Source organism: Urocitellus parryii, chromosome 10 (assembly GCF_045843805.1).
Source record: "Urocitellus parryii isolate mUroPar1 chromosome 10, mUroPar1.hap1, whole genome shotgun sequence".
Taxonomy (NCBI): Eukaryota; Metazoa; Chordata; class Mammalia; order Rodentia; family Sciuridae; genus Urocitellus; species Urocitellus parryii.
This window is the reverse complement of record NC_135540.1, coordinates 97980555-97993353: the sequence shown is the minus strand read 5'-3', so window position 1 is coordinate 97993353 and position 12799 is coordinate 97980555. Positions and strand designations below refer to the sequence as shown.

At 31.0% G+C, this 12799-nt stretch overlaps 1 non-coding gene across 1 annotated transcript; it reads left to right on the top strand.

Moving 5' to 3' along the window:
• The first annotated feature begins 1634 nt into the window (after positions 1 to 1634).
• Trnav-cac (transfer RNA valine (anticodon CAC)) lies at positions 1635 to 1707 on the top strand. The gene has a single exon. It is a non-coding gene; the product is annotated as a tRNA-Val (tRNA).
• Positions 1708 to 12799: the final 11092 nt, after the last annotated feature.

The following is a 12799-nucleotide window of genomic DNA, read 5'->3' as shown; positions in this document are numbered from 1 at the left end:
GTGCTCACCTCTAATCCTAGCTACTCAAGATGCTGAGACAGGAGGATCACAAATTCAAGGCAGGCCTCAACAACTTAGTCAGATTCTGTCTAAAAGTAAAATATAGAAAGGGTGGGGGAGATAGCTCAGTTCAAAGTGCTCCTGAGTTCACTCTTCAGTTATAAATAAATAAATAAATAAATAAATAAATAAATAAACACTTTTCAAAATCATGGCTGTGTTTATTAATGGGAATAGTTGTAAAAATAATAACATCTCAGGTTATGATTAATTAGCACCATATGTATGAAGAACATAGGCCAGCATCTGACACACAGTAAGTTCTTAGTGGATAATTCCAGTTATTCTTATTATCATTATCATCCATTGACTCAGTAATAGTCATTGAATGACATTTACATATCATACACTATTCCAGATTTTAGAGATAGGGTGATGAATCAAACAATGGTTCTTTCTTTCATTGAAATTACACTCTAGTAGGTGAACACAGACAATAAACAATATAGATAATATCTGGCAGTGATAAGAGCTATGCAAAAAATCCAGTTACTAAAGGGATGAAGAATGATGTGGAAGGGATAATAGACAGGGAGAGGCTATTTTATAGGCTGTATGGTAGGTGAAATTTGGACAGTACCCTAAATGATGTTCAGGAGAATGCCTTGGGAATAATCAAAAGAAAAGCGTTTCAGGATGAAGAAACATGGCTGTGTTCAGGAAAAGCCATAGAGACCAGTGTGGCTGCAATGGAGCCATTGGGAGAAGGAAGAAGAAAGAATGCAGGGAAAGGTCATATGTGGCATTATTTTACTTTTTTCTGTTTCAGCAGTCTTTCTGGTTTCTCTTTGCCTCACTCAAATTCACACTATACAGAGTGACCAAGTGTCTTTCCAATGTTTTGACTACCACTTTACAGGCACTACACATAATATTCAATGGTCGACATTACATACTGTCTGATTTTTTTCCTCAGGTACATATCTGGTCATGTGGTACTTTGCATTTTATAATTCCAAACCCCAAATATCTGGCTCTTATCACTGCCAGATATTATCTATATTATTTCATTGCTTTCTCCCAGACATAAGCTGCTTGCTTTATTAGCATTTACTGTCTCTTATTTCAGGAATGCTTTTTTTTTTTTATTTTTCTCCTTTCTGAGTCTAAATAATCTTTATTCATCCCCTGAAATTCAGCCTAACAGTCACTCCTTTTGGGAAACCATTCTTAATCAAGCCAGTTTTGGAATAGCTACCCTTTCTTCCCTTTCAAGTAATCTGCACACATTTGTGACCCCTGTACTTATCTTCTCCACTAGATTTGGTGTTATGTAACAGAATTTATCTTCAGGGTTAACCCCTGCAACTGTCATATATTATGCACTCAACATTTAATGGATAAATTAATGAACAAGTATAACAAGCCCAAGACAGGTTACTGATGTTTCCCACTGGAACAAAATCTCTACATACATTTCCAAATGTTTCAAAATTTTCATTGAGAAATGAGGATAATATGCTCATCTTTTTCATATTGGACACTTTACCTTCTTCAGAATTGAAACAAGCTGAAGCACTTGTGTAAGAACATAAATTACTTTTAGTAACTATAGAACATAGGCACTTGGGGCTGGGGATATAGCTCAGTTGGTAGAGTGTTTGCCTCACATGCACAAGGTCCTGGGTTAAATCCCCAGCACCACCAAAATTAATGAGACTCTCACCAATTTAGTGAGACTATGTCTCAAAAAAAAAAAAAAAAAAGGATTGGGGATGTAGCTCAGAGGTAAAACATCCCAATCCCTAGTACCAAAATTTAAAAAAAAAGAACATAAGCACTTAATGTAGCTTTATGAATCTTTGTTATACAATCACCAATATTTCTAAGAATATTCCTTTTTGGACAGGCACATTAGTGTGGTAGACCAGAAAATTTCCTTTGTTGTAATTATTGTTTTAGAACTCACATCTATTATTTGGAGTAGTAAATACTTTATAGCCTCACTTTAGGTTATGTAATGGTTAAAGATGCCAAAGAATGAACTGCTCATGTTGAAAAAAATTAGTTCTTCCTGGTAAAATAAACATTTTGATAACCTTGACAAGGAGAACTGAATTTTAGTGTTGAGACTAGACAACACATTCATATTCATATGTTTATACATTTCAAACTGTTAGTTGCTGACTTCAGAAGTTAGAAGTCAATAAACAGTAATGCAGTAAATAAAAATGTACCATTTAAAGAAGATTTAAAGAAGTGAATTTTTCAAAGATTATATTTTTCTATGTATTTCTAAAGTAATTGGGTGAATTCAATACTCATGTTGGTGAAGCATTTTGTAACAACCCATTTTAAAGTCTAGGGCAAAGTTTTCAATGTCCATTCATAATTTAATGTACTTTCAATCAACAAACAACACAAGATTCTAATAAAGAAATATTATTATAATCATAAAATTATACATCAGAAAAAATGCCCTTAAGCTAGTCTTTATTTCTTTGTATTAGCTGGAATTGTATGCCATAACTCTGACATATGGGGTTATCACAGCAAATAAATGCATAAACCCATTTTCACTTCTCTAGTTTAATTGGAAAAAGCTTATTTCAAAAAAGAAATGTGGCTGAATGCTTATTAAATGGCTTTAAAAGTACATCATTATCTTCCAGAGTTTTGTAAGGTCTCTGGAAAGTCAAGTTCAGGGTCTATTTATTTTATTTGCCTTAATAACTAGAAAAATTGTGCACTGAACTTATCAATGCTTAGTAAGTGATTATTTATAGTGCAGAATGTTTCTCTCATTGTGTGTAAATACTGGGGCATTTACTTCTGTAATTAAGGGGCTTTATAAATTCTTTTTCTTTGTGTTTCAAATTATTATAAAAGTGTGGTTTATTTTGTTAAGTATAACTTATCTAGGAAAATAATTACAGCTATAGTTTTAAAAATTGTTGAATGTTTTAAGAAACACTAATATGAAAAACTATTAATATAAACAAAACAAATTATAAAAATGTACATAAGTAAAAAAATAATATTTTTCTTGACTTTAGACTGGCAGAAAGCTAAGAAATTTATAAGTGATTTTTTACTTATTACACATCTAGGGCCATTAGGAAACCAAACTTTTTTTGTTAGTGAAAAAAGATTATCAATAATGAGCAAAATTTAAATTCAACAAATCTTTCAACCATACAATCTATTCAGGTATGTTAAAATAATACAAATATGAACAAGTCATGATTCTTTCCTTTAAAATGGAGGGAGATAAAGGGCAGATTCCCATAGTCCTGTAAAATGGAACAGGCCACATATGTTATGAAAATAATTCCAGTGCATGGAAATGAAAATGAAGAAAGGGTAACAGGTTGGGAGCATTGGAGGGAAGGATCTGGAGAAGAACTGAAATTGGTAAGAAAGAGGTAAAAGATACTGAAATAGTATGAACGCCAAGATAGGAAAACATGGGTGACATCTAGTGAAAAGCTATTTCCCTGTATGTTCCTGGCATACAGCTCAGTTTTCTGGGGAAGGTCAAGTTAAAGGCTGATTTAGACATGAAAATATGATAGTCATGGTAAGTCACATGCACATTATCTGTAGCCAAGGGGGAACAGACCAACCTTTTGAGTACTCCTTTAAGGAAATCTGCTATTTTTTCCTGTTGTATTTTGTAGTTGTAACAGAGATCAAATAGCTCGGTGATTTTGGCAGAATGTCGGTAAGTTGAGAAGGCAGATGCCTACCTCTTGGTGTTTATTATGCATTCTAAAGAAGCACAGGAAGAAATATTAGAAAGTAATCAAATTTTTATCTAAATCATGAGAGCATTAATGTTTTACAGCATAATATATGGCTTGTAATTGAGATTCTCACTCATTCCATGCTTGCTTTGCACTGGTAGTGTTTGTCACTGTTGCCCTTACCATTGCACAAACTTTCAGCTTATTTCAACTGTGTAGGAACAAATCTTGAATGTGTTCAGTATTATAATAAAAGACATTTAAATTGTAAAATATTATTATATTTTTTTGAAATGTCATTGTCATGAAAAACTGTACAGCCCTACATTTTACTGGTGACCTACACATAGTCCTTAAAAGAATTGTCCACCATAAAGGCAAATTGCATACTTTTATTTTACAAAACACAATATTCTGAATTTGTTGACATCATATTGAGAGACAAGTGACTGTCAGTAATAACCAATTGATGAGATGTGATAAAATTGAAAATAAACATAAGACTTCCATGTGTCAACAGAAACATCACCTTTTTACAAGAAGTAAAAATAGTAACCCTTTAGAACATAGCGTGGACTGTAGTTATTTTAAAAACAGGTATGTTTGGAATTATGTCAGTTATGATGCAATTTTATTGTCATAATAAGGTTAGTAAGTTACTTCTAAAATCTCTTAAAGCACAGTGTAAAGGACCATTAGAAATACTATTTTCTTGTCTCAATAAAATTTTTGTTAAGTGAAAAGATTCAGAAGAGATTTCAAAAGTTTTCCAAATATGTATTAGTAGCAGTTTAATATGTGAATAATTGGTTGCTTAAATTACATATGCTAATCAGCATAAGTCATAACAATATTGATGACCTTTTTCTTTTAGATCTATACATCTGTCCATATATATTTTTCAGGCATGATAGACAGTCATTACAATGTATTTCTGAATAAACAAACATTTTACAAACAAAAAAAACTTTTTATTAGAACAAGCACTATAAATTCTTGAACTAGATTTCTAAATTAACATGCTATAAGTAGAGAAGTACAAGCAATCATGTATTTTTCATTAAGATATTATTAGCATTATAGTTTAGTTAGCTTAAGAAATTTCTTATAATAATATAAAATTAAAATATATTATAAATTATTCCTTTTAAAATCTCCATCTGGACACATGCATTATAGTGCATTATAATGCATATAATATTTATAATGGCATGACATTTATAACTAAATCCATATTAATATTTGATGATATTCATGGTTTAACTTCATCATAACTGTATATTTATAGCTATGAACTCTTCCCTTCAAATAAAATCTTGAATATCCAGCCACTTATATCAATAAAATATACAAAAATTATTTTGCTGCTTTGGGCTTTGCAGCATATGTGAGAATTGCCAATCATTCAGTATCCTCCTGCTAGACTTCTCTCAACAGCTAGAAAGCCCTGGACACTGGTATTACACTTTGAAAGCATTAATCTATCTGACAATTAAAGATTGCCCTCAGTAGTATATAACATATGTTACGTGTTCCAACTTTCTCATGATTTTATATTTCTCTCTGGTCCATACTAGCAATTCAGTCTTCCTCTTTCCAGCAATATCCTAATAAAATAGTGCTCATGTTATGATCCACCAGCAAACAACAAAAACTTCCATTGTGACACTCACTCTATTCTTGAATTTAAATTTAATCAAAATTATCAAATTATTAAGAGAGAAGTCTATATCCTATGTTTAGGGACAATGGGGACACATTTTGTCACATTACATATTATTTCCTGATGTTTCTTCATTTAGAAGGTATTTCTGGAAATCTAGAATACAGATTCCTTGATGTAGAAAACAGTGAATTTAACAAAATTTTGAATTGAACTTATGAACTTGATTTTACCTTGGGCCATTTAGTTTTTCATCTATGTGAGGTATTGGGAATTATTCCTCTCCTAGCAAGTGTTTATCAGAAGTTACCCATGTCCCCTTTTATCCTTCTCGGACTTGATGTTGAGTGCTGATGAGTAATGATTGACAGACACTGATTTTGACCTTCCAGGGACAGACTATTTCAAGTCTGAGATAGAGAAAAGTCAGTAGTTGGTTTAGTCCTCCTAAACTAATGCTCAGAGGGAGAGATACACACCTTGTACTCTGTTTTTATAATTTACTTATTTGTGTATATTTAACAAGCTATAATGTTACTTAAGAAATAATTACTTTTATAAAATCATAATATATAGTTTCCCAAAATATATTAAAACCATAATTATTAATAGTCATTTAAAGTGCAGTAAGTACTTCAAACATTTTTTATACTTGAAATACACTGTAATTTTACATAATAACAAGTATTAATTCAGAACCCAAATAATTCTAACAGGAAACAAAAGTACATTGTGAAAATTTCCCTAAATTATTGATAGTTAAATTACAATATCTTTCTCTGTATTTATTTTACAATTAATGGACATAATTTTTATAATAGCTAATGTCTATTTTTTAATTTCTTATTTTTTTGTGTGTGGTTCTGGGGATTGAACCCAGGGCCTTATGCATGCAAGGAAGGCACTCTACCAACTGAGCTATATCCCCAGCATAACTAATGTCTAATGCATACTCTTAAGAAATATTTCTCTGCCATATAATGAGCTGGCAATTAAATTACATGGTTTTGTGTCTTCAACCAAAAGATTGGGTATTCATCTTGTTTGGCTAATTGACACCCTGTTTTGCAAGATACAATATTGGAACAGTTGTTGTCTTAAGTCTATTATAAGTCTGCCCACTGAGTTATTCCATGGTTATTTGAGCAGTTGTAAAAAAGAGTAAGAGCAAGAAAGAGAGCTGATCATATGGTTTGAACACTGTCTGGTGTTGTTTAAAAACAATATTTGAGTTAAATTAGCCAATATATTTTCCTCTTCCCTTTACTACTTTTCTCCATAAATATAAGTATCTATATTTTCATCTTTTTTGTGGTACATTTTTTCTAAAGCTATAATGTTTTGTTTTAATTCAAAGATATATGAACTCATACATATATAAACACATACATAAACATTGTGACAGATTATAGGAAGCCATGAATTATTTGACATCCCTTTCTTTGAAAGATATGGACTATATCCCCTTCCTGTAACTAGCCTTTGAGCATGGCAGAATGGTAACTTGGCAGTTTGACACCTAGCATTTAGGAGGCTTGGAAGTTTACATTTTTTCATATAAGAAGTCTAACCACTTTGTGTCCACATTGTCTAAAAACCAAAGCAACCATGTAGAGAGGCCATAAGAAAAGAAAATAAGAGGGGTGGGGGGCGGGGAGAGGAGGAGAGAGGAGAGAAAAGGAAAGCAGAGGAGAGATGGGGAAGAAATGGAGTTTTACCAGCTCCAACAATTCCAACACCCGTTGTACATATTATTTCAGTGGATGCTCCAAATATTGTGGCACTGTGGTAATCTGCTAAGACCTTCTCAGAATTCTGACACATGAAATTTGAAATAAATAATAACAAATTGCTGTAAACCATTACATTTAGAGTAGTTAGACAAATCAGAGAAAACACTGGTGAATTAATTATAAAATAATATTTCTCATTATTCTTTTATTTATTAAGTGCTCTGTCTTCAATGATATTCTACAAAGAGAAAACCAAGCTGGTACATATAACAATAAATCACTTATCAGCTTTTAGTTGATTTTATTATAGTTTTTAAATTAAGAACAGCAATCCCAATATTGGCTGTACCCAGAGTAGACTACTTCAACTATTCTAACTTTGTTTAGGCCACTGTTAAGGAATACATAGACTTTTCACACTTTCCTCTTTTTTCTCCATATATTTGCAAAAGAGTACCATATTGTGAATATTTTTACATTATTTAAGATGTTTCAATATACTATGGTAATTTCTGGGCCAGTAAACATTATCATTTAAATGTTTTATAAGTTATAGTGTTTCATGATTTTGCTTAAGTAGGATTTTGCTATACCATTTACTTCTTATCATCTTGTTCATAATTGCTTTTGTCCAAGACGGACTCTGTATTACAAGTTCATATATAAAGCAAGAAGAAAAGAAAAAGGCAACAATACCTGAATCTACTAGATTTTAATTAAAAAGATACTGATTATAGAAATGAGCAGAATTATACCATATTTCTTTCCCTTGACACTTCTGCATCCAGAAAATGATGATGCAGAAAAATAATTTTTTTCTATATATGTCCCCATCCTCCAAGTGTACAATTCAACTAAAAGGAAAAAAAAAAAAAAAGGATATAAATAGTTGCTTTGCCACTCTACTCAACTTAAAGTGTCTGCTTAAGGAGATAGATGATAGATGCATATACAGATGCATACATACATACATACATACATATATACATGTAGACAGATAGATTATAAGTAAAATATACAGCACATATGCCTGTTAGATTTCTTGGAGATGGAAAAACTGGTTTGAGGAATTTCTATTTTTTCTTATAATTCTATGTAATTTGAAGTATTTAATAGTTATATTTGATGGTTTAATCATGCAAATTGACTTAATTTTTTCTTAAAGAGAGAGAGAGAGAGAGAGAGAGAGAGAGAGAGAGAGAGAGAATTTTTAATATTTATTTTTTAGTTTTCGGCGGACACAACATCTTTGTTTATATGTGGTGCTGAGGATCGAACCCGGGCCGCATGCATACCAGGGGAACGTGCTACCGCTTGAGCCACATCCCCAGCCCTGACTTAATTTTTAATAATGCAAATTGAAGGAAAATGCTGATAGATAAACATGATGCAATTACCTGAAGGAAGTTTGGATTTTAAAATTGATTATAAAAGAAAAAGTTTGGCTTGAAATTTGTCTTACAGAACCTAAATAGAGAATATTTGGGAGACAATTCAAAGCTAAACAAACTAACATCCAAACAAAAATATCTGTGAGTTCCTAGAATGTGACATATTGACTTCAATATTACATTTCAATTATTAGTGACTTATATTTGTGCATGCTTTTCATTTATTTACTGTGAATCTTTAAAAATGAATATAGAGCAATTAGTATACCTTTGCTTCATTCCTAAATTCTTGATGCTTTCAGTGTGGCATTCTATAATCCAAATTATTATGGCTGCATACTCTTACTTTATATTCCTGACTTTTTCTATGCTTATATTTCAATTGAGAAATTCCTGACAGTTTGTGTAAAAGTGATCTTTTTTTCTTCATTGATTAAATAAAAAAGAGCTAAGCTTTAATATTAAATGAGGTTGAGAAATCTGTGAAAAATTCGTTTTGATCAAGAAGCTAAGCTATTAATCAGTTGTATTAGAATGGATCAGTAGAATCCTATTGATAGAAGTGTTGTTGCTTAACAATGAGTAAGTAGACTGGAAGGCAAATGAAGCTCAGAAAAATCCCTGTTTACATCACTTGCCAAATTCTGTGGTGTGAATACACCCATCATAGCTGATTTCAAGCCATCAGTAATGTAAAGAGATACACAGTAAGTAGCAAACCGTTATGTGGAACTGTTATATGAAATTTAGACAGATACAGTAGACATTAAAAGCTATAAAAGCATAGAAAATTATGAAATGTAGTAAAATAATTAGGAATTGATGACTTTTGATCAATCACTACCTTTATTTTAAATAATTTATTTAATTTCAAATGTTTATAATTTAATTTTTGATAATGCTGTGTTTGAACCAAAGAAATGATCAACTGGATATATTGAGTGTCAAAATGAACTAGTTCTAGTACATGTCCCAGTTTGATACATTCACCATTTCTATGTTATTTATATTATCATCATCACCAGTGTAGTTCTGAACCATATTGTTCTTCATTAATACAATTATGTGAGCCTCTTCATTGAATTTCTGCCAGCTTTTTCATTCAGCATTTTTAAAGTGCCTTATCTAAACTTTCTAATCCAAATTGAACACTACTGACAAAGTAATTATTACAAAGTATGGCTTTAATCATAAGGAAATCCTGTTCAAAGCATAATTATCTTCTTATTAGACACAAAATAAAATATAAATAACTTGGAAAACATGAAAGCTCCTCTAGGAGCTTACCTCAATGTAATGTCTAGATTCATGTTTTGCTATTCATCTTCATAGAGGAGATGCTCCCAACCAAACAGAAGTAATTATTACTTCCAGAACACAAGAGGGTAATTATAACATCATGTGATTATATTATTGAAATTGGTTTTGGGAATTTCATTTATTAGAATCTAAATATAATCTGGAAAATAAATAGAACAAAGGGTAAATTCTGTTTGTGTGCATAAGCAGCAAGAAAAATGAACCGACTTCTATTTCAAAGAGAAATAACAAATGTTTCAAGTATTTGAAAGTGTATGCCATGGAAAGGAAATTAGATATAATCATTTCAGACCCTGAGAAGTGGACTTAGAAATGAATGACTATACAGAGATATCGATATGAATACAAGCAAAGGAACAGTTTTTCATTAGTGAGAGAATTGGCAGAAAGACTACAGCACACAGAATAATTTTTAACTTATTCTTATTTATTTTATTTTTTTTACTGGAAGTGTCTTTAATAATGTGTTTTATGTTCACATAATATAGATTTTGAAAAAGAGATTTGAGTCAAATTGCTTGGGATGTTAGCATAAAGTTTGATTAAGTAGGATCCAAATTGTCCATTTTAAGAGTTTTTAGGTAATTTACGTATATGTATATGTGCATTTCTTTAGAAGAAATGGAAACAATTAATTTCATTAATCTTAAAAGGTTCAAAAATATTAAGAAAAATAAAAACAATTTTGAATTGTTATACTAATATTAATGGCATAATTATTTCATTATTTTCTGAAAATTTCCATAATAAAAAATAAAAATTTTTAAAGAAAACACAGGGCAAACTTTACTTTTTGTTCATTAATTTTTGCAATAAAGAAGTATCTATTATCAAAAACCATACAATTGTATCATTGTGTTTACAAGGTTTATAGAAATAAAATGCCTGACTACATAAAAAAAAAAAAAAAGAAAAGACTGGAAATTGAATTACATGGTTGTGCAATATATGTAGTATAAAATTATTCAGTCTAATTAGACATAATTAACTGAGTAGAATAAAACAATATAAAGAGCAAAAGCTACAATCTAATAGAGGGAAAGAAATTAAAGGTAAATGTAATGAAAAATGCATTAAACTACGGTATATTGAATGTAAAGGGATAGATAGAAAAAAGATATGTCATGTGAAGAGTATTAGAAAGCTGAGGATTATCTATTGTTATTAATTGGAATAGACTTCAATACAAGGACTGATTTATCAGAGGCAAAAATTGACATTTTATTGTAATAAAAATAAACTTCTGACAGTTTCAATGTTTGTCCCTTTCATTAAAATGCCAATGTATGTGAAACATCAATCAACAAAACTAAAGTAGTAAAAGAAAATTCAAGTAAGAGGTGATTTAAACACTGCTGCCTCAGTAATTAATGGAAGAAGCAAATAAAAGATCAATAAGGAATTTCTTTTTCTTTTCCTTCTACCCACTTAATTTTTTAAAAAATATTTATTTGTCCTCTTTTCTTCCTTTTTTTCCCCATAATGTTTCTTCCCCAGAGAAGCCAGAGCTGGAAGCCTCCATGGTGAAGTATGATGGAGGCTGTTGGAAATGGCAGGCTCATAGGGCCCTGGCTGAAGAAGCTGAGAAGGTTAGAAGTGTTAGCCATGCGAGTGCTGAGCTATTTTTGTATTTGTATGTATGTGTTATTTTCAACTGATTTGAAACAAAGGTACCTAAGTGATTGCATACTGAGAGTATGATTTTATTTATTTATTTACTAATTTATTTATTTATTTTTAGTACCAGGTATTGAGCCCAGAGTCACTTAACCACTGAGCCACATCTCCAGCCCTTTTTGACTTTTTATTTTGAGATGGGGTTTCGATAAGTTACCTAGGACTTCATTAAGTTGCTGAGGCTTGCTTCCAATTTGGGATCCTCCTGCCTCAACCTCCCAATTTGCTGGATTTACAGGAATGCACCACCATGCCCAGTTGAAATTATATATTTATGAAAAACATTGCAGGAACAACTGCATAGCCACTTATAAAACCAACCAACCAAGAAACAAATAAACCTTGACCTTTACCTCAAAGCTTTCAACAAAATTACTTTGAGATGTATAATTTATGTGCAATGTATCTAAGCATAAAAGCTAAACCTGTCAAACATCCAGTAGAAAACAAATGAGAAAGTCTTTCTTACTTTAAGGTAAAGTTCTTTTTTTTTTGGCTTTGTTGCTTATTTTTATTTTATTTTTTTCTTTTTCTTTTTTTATTGGTTGTTCAAAACATTACAAAGCTCTTGACATATCATATTTCATACATTAGATTCAAGTGGGTTATGAACTCCCATTTTTACCCCAAATACAGATTGCAGAATCACATTGGTTACACATCCACATTTTTACATAATGCCCTATTAGTAACTGTTGTATTCTGCTACTTAAAGTTCCTTAGATAGAACAAAACACTCACCATAATAGAAAACTGATAAATAGAAATTCATTAAAATAATTCTATTTTATAAGACACATCATCAAGAAAATGAAGGGAGTGAAATGAGTACAATGATTCATAATACATGTCTGATGGAAAGATTGTACCTAGCATAAATAAACAATTCTATAAACTAATAAAAACAATTAACACTAAATAAAATATGAGCAAATAACTGGACAAAATTTCATCAAAGGAGATGCACTTAAAGATCAAGCATATATTATAATATTCAACATCAGTCATGAAGGAAATGAAAAAAAAAGGGAACCCCAAATACTATTTCACAGACTATAAATGTGTAAATAATAAAAGCTCTCAGCTTTCAATATTAGTATGGATGAGGTGTAACACAACTGCTGTTATACACAACTGAAAGCAGGGTGAAATGGTACAATCACTTTGGGAAACTCAACCCATTTGAGTTCATTACCAGCTATTCACTCAAGAACAATGAATATGTATGTTCACAAAAATGCTTGTGTAAGATTGTTCGTGTCAAATTTA